The following is a 19718-nucleotide window of genomic DNA, read 5'->3' on the forward strand; positions in this document are numbered from 1 at the left end:
CCTGTCCACACACTCAATCAAACAGACTCCAACCTCTCCACAATGGCCAAGACCAGAGAGCTGTGTAAGGACATCAGGAATAACATTGTAGACCTGCACAAGGCTTGGATGGGCTACAGGACAATAGGCAAGCAGCTTGGTGAGAAGGCAACAACTGTTGGCGCAATTATTAGAAAATTGAAGAAGTTCAAGATGACGGTCAATCACCCTCGGTCTGGGGCTCCAAGCAAGATCTCACCTTGTGGGGCATCAATGATCATGAGGAAGGTGAGGGATCAGCTCAGAACTACACGGCAGGACCTGGTCAATGACCTGAAGAGAGCTGGGACCACAGTCTCAAAGAAAACCATTAGTAACACACTACGCCGTCATGGATTAAAATCCTGCAGCGCACGCAAGGTCCCCCTGCTCAAGCCAGCGCATGTCCAGGCATGTCCCGATTTTGCCAATGACCATCTGGATGATCCAGAGGAGGAATGGGAGAAGGTCATGTGGTCTGATGAGACAAAAATAGAGCTTTTTGGTCTAAACTCCACTCGCCGTGTTTGGAGGAAGAAGAAGGATGAGTACAACCCCAAGAACACCATCCCAACCGTGAAGCATGGAGGTGGAAACATCATTCTTTGTGGATGCTTTTCTGCAAAGGGGACAGGACGACTGCACCGTATTGAGGGGAGGATGGATGGGGCCATGTATCGCGAGATCTTGGCCAACAACCTCCTTCCCTCAGTAAGAGCATTGAAGATGGGTCGTGAGCTGGGTTTTCCAGCATGACAACGACCCGAAACACACAGCCAGGGCAACTAAGGAGTGGCTCCGTAAGAAGCATCTCAAGGTCCTGGAGTGGCCTAGCCAGTCTCCAGACCTGAACCCAATAGAAAATCTTTGGAGGGAGCTGAAAGTCCGTATTGCCCAGCAACAGCCCCAAAACCTGAAGGATCTGGAGAAGGTCTGTATGGAGGAGTGGGCCGAAATCCCTGCTGCAGTGTGTGCAAACCTGGTCAAGACCTACAGAAAACGTATGATCTCTGTAATTGCAAACAAAGGTTTCTGTACCAAATATTAAGTTATGCTTTTCTGATATATCAAATACTTATGTCATGCAATAAAATGCAAATTAATTACTTAAAAATCATACAATGTGATTTTCTGGATTTTTGTTTTAGATTCCGTCTCTCACAGTTGAAGTGAACCTATGATAGAAATTACAGACCTCTACATGCTTTGTAAGTAGGAAAACCTGCAAAATCGGCAGTGTATCAAATACTTGTTCTCCCCACTGTATATCCTTATTATTTTGTTGAATGATTTTCAATTTAAGTGTAGTTATTTCTACACTGAACAAAAATATTAACGCAACATGTAAAGTGTTGGTCGCATGATTCATGAGCTGAAATAAAAGATCCCAGAATTTTTGCAGATGCACAAAAAGCTTATTTCTCTCAAATCTTGGCCACAAATTTGTTTACATCCCTGATAGTGAACATTTATCCTTTGCCAAGATAATCCATCCACCCGACAGGTGTGGCATATCAAGAAGCTGGTTAAACAGCATGATCATTACACAGGTGCACTTTGTGCTGGGGACAATAAAAGGCCACTAAAATGTGCTGCAGGAATGACCACCAGAGCTGTTGCCAGAGAATTTAATGTTAATTTCTCTACCACAAGCCGCCTCCAACGTTGTTTTAGAGAATTTGGCAGTACGTCTAACCGGCCTCACAACAGCAGACCAAGTGTAAACACGCCAGCCCAGGACCTCCACATCCGGCTTCTTCACATACAGGGATCATCTGAGACCAGCCACCCGGACAGCTGATGAAAGTGAGGAGTATTTCTGTCTGTAATAAAGCCCTTTTGCGTGGAAAAACTCATTCTGATTAGCTGGGCCTGGCTCCCCAGTGGGTGGACCTGGCTCCCATGGCTGTGCCCCTGCCCAGTCATGTGAAATCCATAGATTAGGGCCTAATTTATTTATTTCAATTGACTGATTTCCTTATATGAACTGTAACTCAGTAAAATCGTTGAAATTGTTGCATGTTGCGTTTCTGGTTCTGAACTACTTACACGAGTGGGACCGGTGTGACTTTTGACAGCTCTAACGTAGTTACACCTCGGACACCTCCAAACCACCAGACACTATGCGGCTGTCGGATATTGCCAGTTAACGCTTGATCTGATTGAATCTAGGCCCTAGTATGTGTGTGTATGTGTGTGTGTCTGTGTATTGGCTGGTGATTGATTTCGATAGGCTCCCAACAGTTGGATTTACTTTCCCTTATTTGGGTTATGGATCTGCCGGCTAGGGGATATTGTGATGTGTGATTTGAAGGAGTCAGGCGCAGGATGGTAAATCACAGTATACAGAGTTTATTCTGTAATACAGCATTAACCAGTCCAGTGTGCAAAACAGGCGCACTGGAACAAACAGGCACACAGGGAAAATACCCCGGCAATACAAAATACACTGAGCTCAACCGAGCTACTATCTCCTCACAATAAACAATCACCCACAAGGACAAGGGGGCAGAGGGAATACTTATACACTTACTCATGAGGGGATATGAACCAGGTGTGTGTAATAGACAAGACAAAACAAATGGAATGATGAGATATGGAGCAGCAGTGGCTAGAAGGCCGGTGACGACGAACGCCGAAGCCTGCCCGAACAAGGAGAGGAGGCAGCTTCGGAGGAAGTCGTGACAGATATGCACAATAACTTTCCCTATACTGCCTACAGATTCTGCAGGTGCCTCATGACTCACCCTCATAAAATCTGAACAACATGTCTGCTGCCACACGATTAGTCAGCCAGCTAATTTCACTCAGTAAATAGACGTAGCCCTTTCCTGCAGTCAAATTACCTAGTGACCTCATGGATGGAATGTTATTAATATTTGTCATAATTTCAAAACTCGCCAAACATATGTCAAACGGTTTTGTTATATTTCAGTCTTCTGTGATGTATATAAAGTATAATATTGGGATGCAAACTCAAAATTGAATACATTTCAACTCTGTATCTGACATGGTACAAGTGACTTCTACAAGACCATAACCATGTGTGTGAGGTGTATACTTTTGTTTCAAAGTAGATTTGTTTAAGACTACCAAGAAACACTGTGTGTGACCTTGATTTAGCCAACTGCAGTAAAAGGTTAACGACCATTTATTGCACCCTGTATTAACCCTTTCAGTATCTCCTCAGTCTCCCCAGCCCTGAATATGTCTCATAGTTGGAGCTTGACAATGTAGTTGAAACAATACAGGCAGTGCCACCTTGGTTTCTGCTCTTTGAAGCCCACATTCCTTCTGCAGTTGTTGATCAGGGCATTGTTGTGCAACATTGGGTTGATTAGGTACTGTATGTTGTGTTCTGAGGCAGTGGTGGTGTGGCTGTATGTGTGTGTCCCAACCAAAGGTACTTGTGGTGAATTATTATTAATGAACTGTAGAGTTTAATGGACTATGAGGTAGAACTGGGTTAATCAAGAGCATAAAGTTAGAATTCTTTGTTACTGGGCCAGGAATTGTATTGGGTCATTTAATTTCACTGTGTGGGTGAGTAGAGAGAGAATCTGCCCTAGGGTCAGATTGCTTGCTCTTACTTAGATCCATGGTTGTCTTATCATATCAAAGACTGAAACTGGCTTGGGCCGTTTGTTTTTGTCTTCAAACACAGTGAAAAGAGCCAGGGTTGAACAGAGTTTAAACTAAACATGAGTGTTTTTGCAAGATACGGATTGATTGATTGTAGTACTCTGAACTTAATGAAAGTTGAGTTTAGCCGCTCTCAGAGACAAAGGAAGTGGGCAGAGCAATAAAAGAGCGGGAAAACTGAAGAGGACTATATAAGTTGGTAAGGGGGTGTGCCACTCTGCAGACTGGTATCGGCTTTGTTGAAAACTTTAATACAGTCATTTCTTGATGCAACAAAAACTCTGTAAGACCTTATTTGTAATAAAGTATAGTGGTTATTTTCCACAACATACGCTGCTGCGCTGGTTGATCCTGTGTCTACTCCCATGAATCCAGGCGACATGATTCATTGAGAGGAGTGTTGAGTCAATAAACGCATCCAAGTATGTGTCCTCCTCACATACTTATATGTACACACCCACACATAGGCACGCATGGAACACGTGCACATCCACACACACACACACACACATATTGTATACACACATGCACACCTGACACAAACATACACACATGCACATGCAGACACATATGTGCACACACAAACACACTCGCTACTGCAGGATATTCCCAGTGTTGACACAGCCGGCTCTGACATTTGTCCTGCAAGAGAGAGAACATTGTATTAGCATTATAGTATGTGCATATGGGAAATGTTTTACATGCATTTGCATAAAAGGTTTCCTTGATGCAGTTTAGAGCATGCTATACTGTATGACAAGCTGAGACCTTGATTACACACTTAATATTCCCATGACATTATGTCACGGTTTACTACGCCAGAACCCAGAAGCAGACCAGGACAAGGTACTTTGAGACAAAGGTGAGTGTTTATTTAATTGACTCCCGAGTGAGGCTGAATAATCCAGGGACAGAGCGGGTGGCGTGGATGGGTTGTTGAGGGTGCAGTGGTAGGTCCAGAAATGGCTCGGCAGCCGCCGACCATCAGGCAGAGGTTGGGTGAAGGTTCCGGGTGAGAGACTGCAGACAGAACAAAACGGAGGTGAGTACACAGCAAATCAACAAGGTGCAAAACAACAAAACTAACGCTAGAACTCAAAGGCTGATACGCTGACAAACATACTGTTCATGGCTAACGATCCGGCAGGAACTGGATGTTAGGCCAGAGCCTAAGAAGGGTGATGATCAGGACCAGGTGTGCAGATTGCTGATGGGATGCAGGTGCGAAATCAAGAGCGCTCCCCGGAGCGTTCCCGAACCCTCGGGAAACTGGAGATCACGGACAGAAACACTAGTCACCAGACAGGACCCGACTCAGACTGCCGGGATCGTTACAGTACCCCCCCTCCGACGAACGCCACCGGGCGGACTCCCCGGAGCGCCAGGATGGAGGCGGTAGAAGTCACTGATGAGGTCAGCATCTAGGACCTGTCGCCGCGGAATCCAACTCCTCTCTTCAGGGCCATACCCCTCCCAGTCCACGAGATACTGGAAACCCCGGCCCCGCCGTCTGGAATCCATGATGCGACGCACCGTGTAGGCAGGACCACCTCCGATCATCCGAGGAGGAGGAGGAGGAGGCGGAGGAGGCAACAGAGGACTGAGGAAGACAGGCTTGAGGCAGGAGACATGAAAGGTGGGATGGACTCTGAGCGTCCTCGGTAGTTTGAGTCGAACTGCCACTGGATTGATCACCTTCTCCACCACAAACGGACCAATGAACTTCGGTAACAACTTCCTAGACTCAGTCCGTAACGGAAGATCCCGTGTGGCCAACCAAACCCTATCTCCGATGGTATAGGTGGGAGCGGGGATCCGGCGACGATTCGCCTGGAGCTGATACCGGTCCGAAACTCTAAGGAGTGCCTTTCTGGCCCGATGCCAGGTCCGGTGGCAACGACGAATATGGGCCTGAACAGAAGGCACTGAGAGCTCCTTCTCCTGAGAAGGAAACAGGGGAGGTTGGTAGCCATACAGGCACTGGAAGGGAGACATCCCAGTGGCAGATGTAGGGGAGAGTATTGTGGGCATACTCAACCCAAGGCAACTGAGAGACCCAGGAGGTGGGGTTGGAAGAGACCAGACAGCGTAGCGTGGATTCCATCTTCTGGTTGGCTCTCTCCGCCTGACCATTGGATTGGGGGTGAAAACCAGATGTGAGACTGACTGTAGCTCCAATGGCCAAACAGAAGGACTTCCAGACAGCAGAGGTAAACTGAGGACCACGGTCGGAAACGATATCACTGGGCAAACCGTGGACCCTGAAAACCTCCCTAACCAGGATCTCGGACGTCTCCGAGGCAGAGGGAAGCTTGGCAATTGGCACAAAGTGGGCGAACTTGCTGAATCTGTCCACGATAGTCAGAACGACCGTGTTCCCCTCAGAAGCGGGCAACCCAGTGACGAAGTCCAGGGCCAGATGCGACCATGGACGCCGGGGAATAGGAAGGGGGTGAAGTAGTCCAGAGCTGGGCCGATTGGTACTCTTATTCTGCGCACACACTGGACAGGCAGCCACAAAACCCCGAGTATCCTCGGCCATGGCAGGCCACCAAAAACGTCTGCGAAGAAACGCCATTGTCCGAGCCACGCCAGGGTGACAAGCCATCTTGCTGGCGTGGGACCATTTGAGGACAGCAGGACGAACCGACTCAGGCACAAACAACCGACCGGGTGGACCGTTACCGGGACCGGGCTGAGTCCGAAGGGCCGCCAGCACCTCCTCCTCAATCTTCCACATAACTGCTCCCACGACGCAGTTCCGGGGGAGAATTGTCTCGGTCTTGGACCCACTCTCCTCCGTCTTGGAGAACATCCGGGACAAGGCGTCCGCCTTGCCGTTCTTAGATCCAGGTCGGAACGTCAGGGAAAACTTGAATCGTCCGAAAAACAACGCCCACCTGGCCTGGACGGGGAGTTGAGACGTTTAGCCGATTGCACGTAAGCAAGATTCTTGTGGTCAGTCCAGACAATAAACGGTTGCTCCGCCCCCTCCAACCAGTGGCGCCACTCCTCCAAGGCAAGTTTCACCGCGAGAAGCTCCCGGTTACCCACATCGTAATTCCTCTCCGCAGGCGAAAGGCGACGAGAGTAGTAGGCGCAGGGATGGAGTTTACTGTCCGTGGAGCATCGCTGCGACAGGATGGCGCCAACTCCCACATCAGACGCGTCCCACTTCAACGACGAACTGACGGGCCGTGTCCGGTTGAGAGAGAATCGGGCGTTGGTGAATCGCCTCTTCAAATCCAGAAACGCTCGATCCGCCTCCGGATTCCACTTGAAGGTCCTGATACTGGAAGTCAAGGCAGTTAACGGAGCGGCCACACGGCTGTAATCCCGGATGAATCTGCGGTAGAAATTCGCAAACCCCAAAAATCTCTGGAGCTGCAATCTCGTACCGGGCTGGGCCCATTCCAGAACCGCTCTAACCTTCTCCTGGTCCATCCTAATCTCTCCCCTGGAGATGATGTACCCGAGAAAGGATGTCGTGTGGGCGTGAAACTCGCACTTCTCGGCCTTCACGAACAGGCGATTCTCCAACAATCGCTGCAGAACCTGCCGGACATGCTGGACGTGGTCGGAAGGTTCCTTCGAGAAGATCAGAATGTCATCCAGGTAAACAAACACAAAGAGACCGATCATATCTCTCAGGACGTCGTTCACCATACTCTGGAATACCGCTGGGGCATTGGTCAGTCCAAACGGCATCACCTGATACTCGAAGTGACCCATCGGTGTATTGAAACCCGTCAACCACTCGTCCCCCTCTCTGATCCGGACCATGTGATACGCATTGCGTAGGTCTAGCTTGGTGAATACCGTAGCACCCTGTAAGGAGTCGAAGGCAGAACTCATCAAGGGCAGGGGATACTTGTTCTTGACCGTGATGGCATTCAACCCCCGATAATCAATACACGGTCGAAGAGAGCCATCCTTCTTACCCACAAAGAAGAATCCTGCCCCCAGGGGTGATGACGAGGGACGAACGAGACCAGCCGCTAGGGACTCCTTGATGTAGGTCTCCAACGCCTCACGTTCAGGTCGGGAGATACTGTATAACCTTCCCTTGGGGTAGACAGCTCCCGGGAACAGGTTGATGGCACAATCATATGGTCGGGTGGGGAGGGAGTGACAGAGCCTTCTGCTTACTGAAAACTTCCCCCAAATCGTGATATGTCTCGGGGAACCAGGGACAAATCTGGGGGTTTAGCCTCAATCACCTGACTGGGAACCGAATGGGGGCAGGCAGTCTTGAGACAGTTAGCATGACAATCAAGGCTCCAACTCGTTACCTTGCCCGTCACCCAATCGAACGTGGGATTGTGTTCCTTCAGCCAGGGGTATCCAAGGACCAGAGGAACATGGGAAGACGGCAGAATGAAGAATGAAATCATCTCAGAGTGATTCCCCCGACAACCGCATCTTAACCGGTTTCAGTCCTCATCGTGATACGTGCCAGACTACTGCCGTTCAGAGTGGTCGCTTCAATGGCTTCCGGCAATTGCTCCTTGGAAAGCCCCAGCTGTTCCACCAACTCGGCATCAAGAAAGCTTCCCATCGGCCCCTGAATCGATAAAAGCGTTAAGCGCTAAGCTCTGATTCCTGTTCACAAGGGTAGCCGGGAAACGGGGTCTGACAGAGGTACTGAGAGGTTGAAACTGGCTCGCTAAAAGTCCTCCCAACTTTAGCGAGCCGGGCAGTTTGACGACCGCCGGGGAACAAGTGGAGATGTAATGTCCCGAGCTACCACAGTAGAGGCAGCAGTTGGTCTGACGTCTATGTTGACGCTCCTCCTTGGTTAACCCGTGCCGCCCCACTTGCATGGGTTCAGAATCGGGAGAGAGGACCTCTCCACTAATCCATTGTGATGGAGAATGATCGACGTGTTCTGGTCCACCACCCGACCCGACTGGGAACTGAGAAGCTGATCGATTGGACGGACCCCATTGCTTCTCCCTCCTTCGCTCTCGGACTCGATTATCCACCCGAATAGACAAGGCTACCAAGCTGTCCAGGTCACTAGGCTCCGGATAGGAGATCAACTCATCCTTGAGCTGCTCCGACAGACCCTGGTAAAAGGCCGCTTGCAGAGACTCCTCGTTCCACCCACTCTCCACAGCCAACGTCTTGAACTCGATCACGAAGTCGGCCACGCTGCGAGTTCCTTGGTGAAGCGAAAACAGGCGCCTAGCTGCGTCCCTCCCTCGGACGGAATGGTCGAAGAGCTTCCTCATCTCGGCCGTGAACCCCCTGGTATGAAGCCATGCAGGGGTCTTGTCGTTCCCAAACGGCTGAAGCCCACTCCAGCGCTCGACCACGCAGCAACGCAATCACAAAGGCTATCCTAGCCTTGTCTGTGGCGTAAGAGTAGGGCTGTAGATCGAACACTAATCCACACTGCATAAGGAAGGAACGGCATCTTCCCAGCTCCCCCTCATATCTATCCGGCGTCGGAACCTCGGGCTCACGGAAGGACACAGCTCCAGAAGCGGCAGGCGAGATGGGTGAAACCGGTAGTGGATCCTCCACCGGAAACTTGCGTTGGTTCTGGACCTCCGTCAGACCGGTAGAAAGGTTCCCGAACTGACAACGCGATCTCCTGTAGTACCGTGCTATGATGGCCCAACATCTTCTCCTGATGGGTAATGGCATGGCGAACAGAGTCCAGGTCCGCTGGGTTCATTACTGGCCGGATCGTTCTGTCACGGTTTACTACGCCAGAACCCAGAAGCAGACCAGGACAAGGTACTTTGAGACAAAGGTGAGTGTTTATTTAATTGACTCCCGAGTGAGGCTGAATAATCCAGGGACAGAGCGGGTGGCGTGGATGGGTTGTTGAGGGTGCAGTGGTAGGTCCAGAAATGGCTCGGCAGCCGCCGACCATCAGGCAGAGGTTGGGTGAAGGTTCCGGGTGAGAGACTGCAGACAGAACAAACCGGAGGTGAGTACACAGCAAATCAACAAGGTGCAAAACAACAAAACTAACGCTAGAACTCAAAGGCTGATACGCTGACAAACATACTGTTCATGGCTAACGATCCGGCAGGAACTGGATGTTAGGCCAGAGCCTAAGAAGGGTGATGATCAGGACCAGGTGTGCAGATTGCTGATGGGATGCAGGTGCGGAAATCAAGAGCGCTCCCCGGAGCGTTCCCGAACCCTCGGGAAACTGGAGATCACGGACAGAAACACTAGTCACCAGACAGGACCCGACTCAGACTGCCGGGATCGTTACACATTAAGTATTGACTGAAGTGACTGAAGTATTGCACGTCATCGTCAAAATCAATAGACGTCTTTCTTTACTAACAATAACCATACAGGGCAGCATGACAAAGTTTAGATGTGGAAAATGACATTTCATTTTTCATTGTTTGTCATGGCATGACTTTGTTTGATTTGAAGTGATAAATTGTAGACAATGGCATTTGGACTTCATTTGATTGAAGATTAGACAATGAAAAACCTGCATTTGTATTCTGGTCAGGGGTACAAAGTGCTGCCGTTCCAAAGTGGGTGAAGTGAAGCATGACGGCTGTTTCAGACACAGGAAGTGGCTTTGTCTCACGCTTGGCCGAGTTTCATATAAGCAGAAAATGTGCCTCTGTCTCTCCCATGTCTCGTTCCGTCTCTCTCTCTCTCTCTCTCTCTCTCTCTCTCTCTCTCTCTCTCTCTCTCTCTCTCTCTCTCTCTCTCTCTCTCTCTCTCTCTCTCTCTCTCTCTCTCTCTCTCTGTCTATCACTTTCTCTTTCTTTTTCTTTATTCTTTCTTTTTTACCCTCTCTCACCAACTATCTCTCACTTACTATCTCTCACTTACTGTCTCTCACTTACCCTCTCTCACTTACCTTCTCTCACTTACCCTCTCTCACCTACTATCTCTCACTTAATCAGCTCCGGACACTCAATTATTTATCTCTTTCTCCTACCTCTCTTTCTCTTTCCCTCTGTCTCTTGGTCTGTTCTAATGCTAGTTATCCAGGGTGAGAGAGTGAGATGTGTGTGCGCGTGTGCGTGCATCTGGCGCTCATGCCCATCATGTGTGTAAGAGTGTCAGTGAACACAAAGCACTGTCCTGGTTTGGCCCCTCACCCTGACTGGCCTGGGTCTGGCCCTGTCAGGCCCTGGTCACCCCACAGCTGTCACTAGTGAACCCATCCTCTAGTACACACACACCATCACGTCATCCATTGAAAAGTAGTTCGCTGTGGGACCAATGCATTGAAGTAGTGTTAAAGTAGTAGGAATAGGAGTTACTGTCATGATAGCTGTAATGTCGCTTTAATGAAGGTAGTATTAATAGGAAAATGCATCACAAAAAAAACATCCTTCATAAGACAAGCAAAGTATATTACAGAAGCTTGGGTGGTTGTCGTTGTTGTTGTTATAGCAGTATCAGTAACAGTAGTAGTAGTAGTAGTAGTGGTAGTAATTGTTGTTGTTGTCATAGTATTTATATTATTTTAACAGTGGTATCAGTAGTTGGACCGGTAGTATTAGAATGGAGTGTTGGCACAGTGGTTGTTTTTGGCGTGTCTAGTCATTCTATCGCGTGTGAAGAACGGCCTAACCAAAGCACACCTTGGCATTTGTTTGAGTTGCAGCTCACACCAGCCTTTGGCTAACAGCCTCCAATAACATGTCCTCTGTTTACTTCACAGTTGTCATTGTGCTAAAGTTCACAGAATAATTGTGGTTTAGAATCCATTGAAGAATAGAAAAGGGAGTTTCTATTAGTGCTTGTCGTGTAGGGAGAGATATTAGCCACCCATGCCCCTCATGCTCCCTGCTACCACCCTAACTGGTTATTCATCAAAGGGACTCTTTGACTATTCAAACGAGAGATTCCTATTGAGAAGCTGAGACCCAACAGAAGATTGCTTGTCTTTGATAGGTCAAACACTGTCCGTAACATCATGGTATAGGTTTCTTTTAGCAGGTACACTACCGGTCAAAAGTTTTAGAACACCTACTCATTCAAGGGTTTTTCTTTATTTTTACTATTTTCTACATTGTAGAATAATAGTGAAGACATCAAAACTATGAAATAACACATATGGAATCATGTAGTTACCAAAAAAGTGTGAAACAAATCGAAATATATTTTATATTTGAGATTCTTCAAATAGCCACCCTTTGCTTTGATGACAGCTTTGCACACTCTTGGCATTCTCTCAACCAGCTTCATGAGGTAGTCACCTGGAATGCATTTCAATTAACAGGTGTGCCTTCTTAAAAGTTAATTTGTGGAATTTATTTTCTTCTTAATGCGTTTGAGCCAATCAGTTGTGTTGTGACAAGGTAGGGTGGGGTATACAGAAGATAGCCCTATTTGGTAAAAGACCAAGTCCATATTATGGCAAGAACAGCTCAAATAAGCAAAGAGAAACGACAGTCCATCATTACTTTAAGACATGAATGGCAGTCAATACGGAACATTTCAAGAACTTTGAAAGTTTCTTCAAGTGCAGTCGAAAAAACTATCAAGCGCTATGATGAAACTGGCTCTCATGAGGACCGCCACAGGAATGGAAGACCCAGAGTTACCTCTACTGCAGAGGATAAGTTCATTAGAGTTACCAGCCTCAGAAATTGCAGCCCAAATAAATGCTTCACAGAGTTCAAGTAACAGACACATCTCAACATCAACTGTTCAGAGGAGACCGTGTGAATCAGGCCTTCATGGTCGAATTGCTGCAAAGAAACCACTACTAAAGGACACCAATAACAAGAAGAGACTTGCTTGGGCAGAGAAACACGAGCAATGGACATTAGACCGGTGGAAATTTGTCCAAATTTGAGATTTTTGGTTCCAACCGCCATGACTTTGTGAGATGGGGTGTGGGTGAATGGATGATCTCTGCATGTTTATTTCCCACCGTAAAGCATGGCGGATGAGGTGTTATGGTGTGGGGGTGCTTTGCTGGTGACACTGTCTGTGATTTATTTAGAATTCAAGGCACACTTAACCAGCATGGCTACCACAGCATTCTGCAGCGATACGCCATCCCATCTGGTTTGGACTTAGTGGGACTATCGTTCAATATATCATATATATTTTGACACTTTTTTGGTTAATACATGACTCCATGTGTTATTTCATAGTTTTGATGTCTTCACTATTATTCTACAATGTAGAAAATAGTAAAAAAATAAATAAAATAAAAAATGAGTAGGGGTTCTTAAACTTTTGACCGGTAGTGTAGGTTATTATCCAGGCTCTGTCGTAGCCGGCCGCGACCGGGAGACGCATGGGGCGGCGCACAATTGGCCCAGGGTCGTCTAGGGTAGGGGAGGGAATGGCCGGCAGGGATGTAGCTCAGTTGGTAGAGCATGGCTTTTGCAACGGCAGGGTTGTGGGTTCAATTCCCACGGGGGTATGAAAAATAAAAAATTGTATGTATGCACTCACTAACTGTAAGTCGCTCTGGATAAGAGCGTCTGCTAAATGACTAAAATGTAAAATGTAATGTTATTTTCATAAGTCAATGATCCATAACATAATACTTATGGGTTCATTACAAAGCCAATTACCCAGACCCAACGCTCTGTTCAATTTGTATCGCAGAAGTTCAGCATTACAGCGTGATTGATATTTAAAAGCAATGTTCCCGCGTTAGCATTCAAGGTAAGCACTGCATGTGTCAATCGGAAATTACCTTTACATTTCTATTGTGCAATCTGTAACGCTTCAGCGATACAGATTGAATAGAGCCCCTAGTCTCTTAGAGGGAGTAAATTATGTGTTTACTAGTAGGGCACCTGCACTGTGGTTTTGTGTGTGAATGCATGCATAAGCATGTGTGTGTGACGCAGTGACGGACATCACTTATAAATCATCATGCAACAAGTGCAGTCATCATTCTAGCCAACATGTTTGTTGCCTTGTGCCGCTCTACAGATGTTGGATCTTAATTTGATCATTCTTTTGTTGCCTGCACACACACACACACACACACCAGGGTGTAAACACTTGCATTGTTTATGCATGCGTGGCTGTCTGTGCCTACCTGTCTCTCTCTCTCTCTGCCAGCCTGTCCGTCTATCTGCCTGTCCGTCTATCTGCCTGTCCGTCTATCTGCCTGTCCGTCTATCTGTCTGTCTTTTTTTCTATCCATAAATCATTGTCTTAATCATGTGAGCCTCTTGACTTGTGACTCTGATTTAATGTGATAGTATAGATGCCCCAGGCTATAAAATTAAAGGGGTTTTGGGTTCACTGGGATAAATGGGCCACAAGACTTTATAATGGGGACTGTCCTCCTCTGAACCCTCTCTCGCACACATGTGCATACATACAAGAAGGAGTGTGCACACACACACACACACACACACACACACACACACACACACACACACACACACACACACACATACACACACACTCAAGGAACACACAAATGGACACACACACACAGAGACACACATACGCACACATACACACACACTCAAAGAACACACACACGCACACAGACACACAGACACACACACACTGAGCTTTAAACTACAAGATGTTATTTATTTCTATGTGGTCTTTCCTAGCTTTCCCCAGGAAAGGCAAAAAAAAAGAAGATGAGTTTTCTGACACAAAATGACACTTATCCAATTCCAGTAAATTGGCAGCATTGTGTGCTGTTGTGCAGAGTACAGACTATGATTCGTTTATCTGTGTCAGAGCAGCGGCTCTGAGTAATTAAAGCCAGGCTGGTGTGTGTGTGTGTGCGTGTGTTTGACTGGTTTCTTAGCCTAAGGGGGCCTTCATTTCCCTTCCTACTCTGGAGAGCAGTTCAATGAAGATTGAGACAGTTTAACCTTTGAGTGGGGACAGAGGAAGCACAGTGGGGACAGACAGGGACATATGTTGGTGTTAGCTGTTATACTAGGCACAATAAACTATTGTCTCACACTAGCATGACTTGTGCCATTAATTACTCAACTCAATTCAACATTTCATCGTCTCATCAGAAAGATGTGCATTTGCTTTGAGAAGGGGAAGTTTAGACCTGAGTTTAGTCACACACTCTTCACACATGCCTTGTTGTGTGTTCTAAACACGTTTTTTAGGAATGATATTAGTTGAAATTTCTGGAAATCTTACAGGCTGTGTCTGAGTAAGTGCCATATATTTGTCTGGAACTTAGAGCGTAGCATCCCATGTGCAGCTACAACTACGGGTGATTTATTTGTTACAGTAACTAAAAGCCAAAATAGTTGTTTTAAGTGAGTCTACTATTTTCACTTCTTATGGTTGAATCAACCACTAAAAAGTTTCCTCTTGAAAGTCTTTTTTATTCTCTGGACTATAAATGATAAATGCTGTTGTCTGGAAATGGGTACGATGTGCGTCTTCTGTCTGAGTCAGTCAACCTCTTGGGGTTGTGAGTCGTTTTTAGGGACCTCTCATCCTAGATATTTCGTATGACCTGCCCAATCAACATCCAGACCCTTGTGTATCATAATTGCAGCTGAACTGTTAAGATGGTTGGGGATGGTGGCTATGAGTCGGACTCCATGGGAGGTGCACTGCTGGAGCGATATGAGAAAATAAGTTCAAAGGCGTCCATAACAACTTGATAAGGAACAGGGGAAATATCTTTGTGTTTATGGTCGTGATGCATCAGAAAAGTCTGGGTTGAGATGAAAGACTGTGGGCTTGGATTCACTATACCGACGCACACATGCAGGCAGACAGACACACACGTACGCACACACACACACAGCTTCTTGAATGAGGATGAAAACAAGACATTTTGGGTCATCCCATCTCCGTTTTCACTTAGTGCCATGAGTATTATTTTTACACATTTTGAGTGGATTATTGTGGCATTCTTTTTGCCCATGACGATAACATCGCATAGCTGACATGAATCATTAGTCCACAAGGCAATACATGGAATTATATCTACTGCTAATTGAGAAAGAAAATGTGGGTTTGTTGAAAATGTAATGATTCTTTTCACTACATATGATTCAGCCATTGCCTGTGGGATTGACTCATTCTCTTGAAGTTTTATGTCATCAAACACTTGGCCGTTTTATGAGACTAGAGAAACTGCCAGATCTCATTTTTATAGTATTTTATCTGCAGGGCTTTTTGAGGCGCTTCATGATAGTCATCTGATATGACAGGCTAGACAGTATTCAGACCCTGCAGTCTGCTGCTTGATATACCTCTGTTCTGTACCTTTGAACAGTAGCAGAAGTTGCAGGGGAAAAACTGGTCAGTTAAGAAACTGTGCTGTATGGCTTGGGTATAAACTGTGTAGCTAAAGAGATGGGATATACAAGATGCTCTTTGAACAGGGTTGAAGGCACTTGTTCAATTTGTCCACAGAACTCTCTTGCATAGTTTATAAAGATGAAGCTACATATTAAATCATCCCTATATTGGTTATAAGAGCGCAATCAGTCACCAGCATGTCAGAAATTAGTTTTAAGCCCTTTTCCTATGTGCAAAATATGGCATAGCCTGGGAAGAAATATGAAGTGTCTCTCAGTGTCAGACTCTTAGAACATGCTGTTTATTTGGGCAAAATTGAGTCATACTGTCTAGTCTAGAGGGAGGAAAGACGTTGCCAGCCACCTGTATGATTAAAGCAGAGACTGGTCTGAGTGCTCATCTCTCTCTCTCTCTCTCTCTCTCTCTCTCTCTCTCTCTCTCTCTCTCTCTCTCTCTCTCTCTCTCTCTCCTCTCTCTGCCTACCTCTCTCTCGCTCTCTACCTCTCTCTCTGCCTACCTCTCTCTCCCTCACGCTCTACCTGTCTCTCTAAATCTCTCTCACTCTCTCTCTCTCTGCCTCTCTCTCTCTTACTCTCTCTCTCTCCTCTTTAGGCTGTCTGGGAAGACTTTCCCCCGACCTCTCTTGGCACATGTATCTGGGTTTTCCCTCCGTGACTCAGAACTACTCCAGCCTCCCTCCCTCCCTCCCTCCCTCCTTCCCTCCTTTTCCAAACTTTATTTTCCTCTCCAGCAGACTGAGACTGGGGTGTGCCACCATGGAACCGGCCAGGAAGTGGGAGGGAGTGAGAGAAATGAGACAGGGAGAGACGGGAAGAGTACCGACTAAGCACACATTTGAACCTGGGACAAACAGAGGGATACAGACAGAGGGGGAGGGGGGAGGAGATGGGGAGGAGACTAGGGGTCAGGACCAACATGTCTAATGTACTGTATATTATTTGCTATGAAAAGGAATGCAAAAATGTGCAAATAGCTAGATTAGTGACATTATTGTATACCTGAATGCTTTATGTTTCAGCTGAAAGGGTTTTTACCCCGGCAAAGATGATTTGCATTAGGGAACCTGGCTGCAGACAGACATGCTGCAACCTGACCTTACAGTCAGCCACTATGCTTTTAATTCAGGAACAACACACTCTCCCTTCTAAAAAAACTTTCCTTCCTATTCAACCACTTCAAGAAAATTCCATAGGTCTATTTGGAAGTAACTATCCCCCACAGAGAACTATAAACAGTTAGCTTTTCATTTCTTTTGCTGCAGCTGTCAACCGAACATTAAACGTTTTTAACGGAACAGATCACGTCATTAGGTTTGGAACCAGTAAGTCATCAAACACACACAGGCTATAAATGGACGTTGCTTTCATCTAAGTGCCCTAGCAACATCACATGCAGCTGATGCAAAGGCCATGAAACGTTTTCTGGGTGTTGTCTGCAGTCCCACATACCTCTGTCATTACCACTGACATTGGAATGTTTAGTATGCAGGCAATAATGTGATAATACCAACAGTTTTGCAATTCCTCATCAATGTTTTCCAGTCTGCATTCAATAGAAGTATAGGCCTCCAATTCTAACCAACACATTTCTGACATTATGACTGTGGAATCCTGCTTAAGATTTGTTCTCTTCTCACTAAGCCTGTGTCTTGGTTGTGGCCATCCAGCAGAGTGTATTGGTCTTGTTGTTTGAGACACAGGGAGGGAGGGAGTTCGCCATCCCTCCTACTCTCATAGGTGTACCTAGCCTGCTCACACACTCGCCTATTCAGCTTTACTGAGGCATGGGGGATTAGCGTAACATAGCAGGTAACTGATGTGGTTTCTATCTTGTCTGCACGCCAAAGTTGTCTCACTCTTAGTCTGGGAAGGGCAATGTTTACCAATGAGGTGCACCTACAGTAGTGCACCAATGAATTAGAAAATGATATGGCAAGGGTATCTACTATGCAGGTCGCACATTTGTCATAGTAGCATCAAATTGTTCGAACTATATGTTTTAAAATGCATATTACTTCTGATGATAAATTGTTATCCTAATTGAAAGTATGTTCAAATTGTGTGGAATTGGGATCATTTTGAAGATAGATACAGCTCTCATTGTAAATCCACTGTATTTCCCTGAGAATCGGAATTAGGCCATGAACAGGCTTCCTCTGCGCTCTCTTCTGAAATCTTTCAGAAGGACACTCAAGCTGCGCTAAGTAGGAATTCTCATGGGCATAACGACAATTAGTTTTTTGAATTTCACCCCCAATAACTTGTTTCTTTCACAATGTTTATTCGAGTACGTCATCGGCTTGAGGCAAATTGAAATTACCGTACAATTGAAGGGAAGGAGAGGCAAATAAACTTTACTTTGTGAGGAAACCAGGTCAGACAAGCAAGTTGTTTTTGAAGTAGGTCGCCTGCAAGTTAACATTGCCTAGCAACTGGAGTGGTCTGGGTTGGAGGGTGGGGGTGTGGAGGGGACTCTGGACAGGGACATTTATTTTATAAAAACTGTCCCCCCCTTTCCCCACCCCCAACTCCCACCCCACCAGCTGTGTCAGCGCGTATGGTGGTGTGCGTCTGAGCGAGTCAGCAGGCAGGCAGCGTAGACTGTGAACCGGGCAGCAGGGACCCCTACACACACGCAAACACACACACACAGAGCCAGTGTCCATGTGTGAGAGTTACTGGGTCACTCCCAGCGCTGTGAAAGCTGGCCGAATCAGGTCAGATCTGCAGAGTGAGTGAAAATGAGGCCCACTGATCTGTGATCTCTCTCTCTCTCTCTGTCTTCCTCAGGGTCCCAGGGCCGGCTGACCTGACCTGCTGACCTGTTCCACTGTCAGTAGGAGGGGTGTGAAGGGGGAGGGGGGCTCTGAAGTTCACACTTTGGCCACTCTCCTTAAAACCAATACTTTATTAGATTATAGCCATTGTTACGGTGGACATTTTGATCAGTTTTTTTTTTTTTCAACTTTTGCACGAAATATAAAAGTTCAATTCACCATCATTTTTTATTTGTTTGAACAAAATACTTTTGCAACAAATCGCCATGCTTACTTTGATTTTTCACTTTGTACATGCAGGAATACGCAATGTATGCACAGACTGCCACCAGTGTTCAATAACCTAAACATACACTACCGTTCAAAAGTTTGGGGTCACTTAGAAATGTCCTTGTTTTCGAAAGAAAAGCAATTTTTATGTCCATTAAAATAACACCAAATTGATCAGAAATACAGTGTAGACATTGTTAATGTTGTAAATGGCTATTGTAGCTGGAAACGGCTGATCTTTTATGGAATATCTACATAGGCATACAGAGGCCCATTATCAGCAACCATCAGTCCTGTGTTCCAATGGCACGTTGTGTTTGCTAATCCAAGTTTATCATTTTAAAAGGCTATTTGATCATTAGAAAACCCTTTTGCAATAAAACTGGCTTTAACTTTAGTGTAGCTTAACTTCTTTCACTGTGAAGTAATTGGTAGCTTGTTAAACTATATTTTCAGAGTAGCTTCCCCAACACTCAGGGCGCCACATGTAGACTCCCATTATGCCGTGCTTATTAACCCTTGTGACCGCTTGACAGCCAGGGCCACAGTGAAGGCCTTGACACAAAGCAGTCCCTTTTGCCTTCATGGAGCTATCCTGCTGTAGAATGGGAGCAGGTGGTAAACGACAGCAAGGTGAGGGTGGGATCTGTGTAACATGACCTTGCGTAAACCCCTCTCATCCCTCCTAAACCTAGGTCACTGTGTGATTAGTTAGGCAAGAGGATCCTCCTGGTTGAGCCCAAAGCTTTATCAAATCAAATCAAATTGTATT

At 46.4% G+C, this 19718-nt stretch overlaps 1 long non-coding RNA gene across 1 annotated transcript in view; it reads left to right on the forward strand.

Moving 5' to 3' along the window:
• Positions 1-19081, forward strand: part of LOC121532752 — a 31911-nt gene extending 12830 nt beyond the window's left edge. The window contains exon 3 of the long non-coding RNA XR_005994382.2: positions 18690-19081. This is a non-coding gene — a long non-coding RNA (uncharacterized LOC121532752). The remainder of the gene's footprint in view (positions 1-18689) is intronic.
• Positions 19082-19718: the final 637 nt, after the last annotated feature.

The sequence above is a fragment of the Coregonus clupeaformis genome, chromosome 20 (genome assembly GCF_020615455.1).
Source record: "Coregonus clupeaformis isolate EN_2021a chromosome 20, ASM2061545v1, whole genome shotgun sequence".
Taxonomy (NCBI): domain Eukaryota; kingdom Metazoa; phylum Chordata; class Actinopteri; order Salmoniformes; family Salmonidae; genus Coregonus; species Coregonus clupeaformis.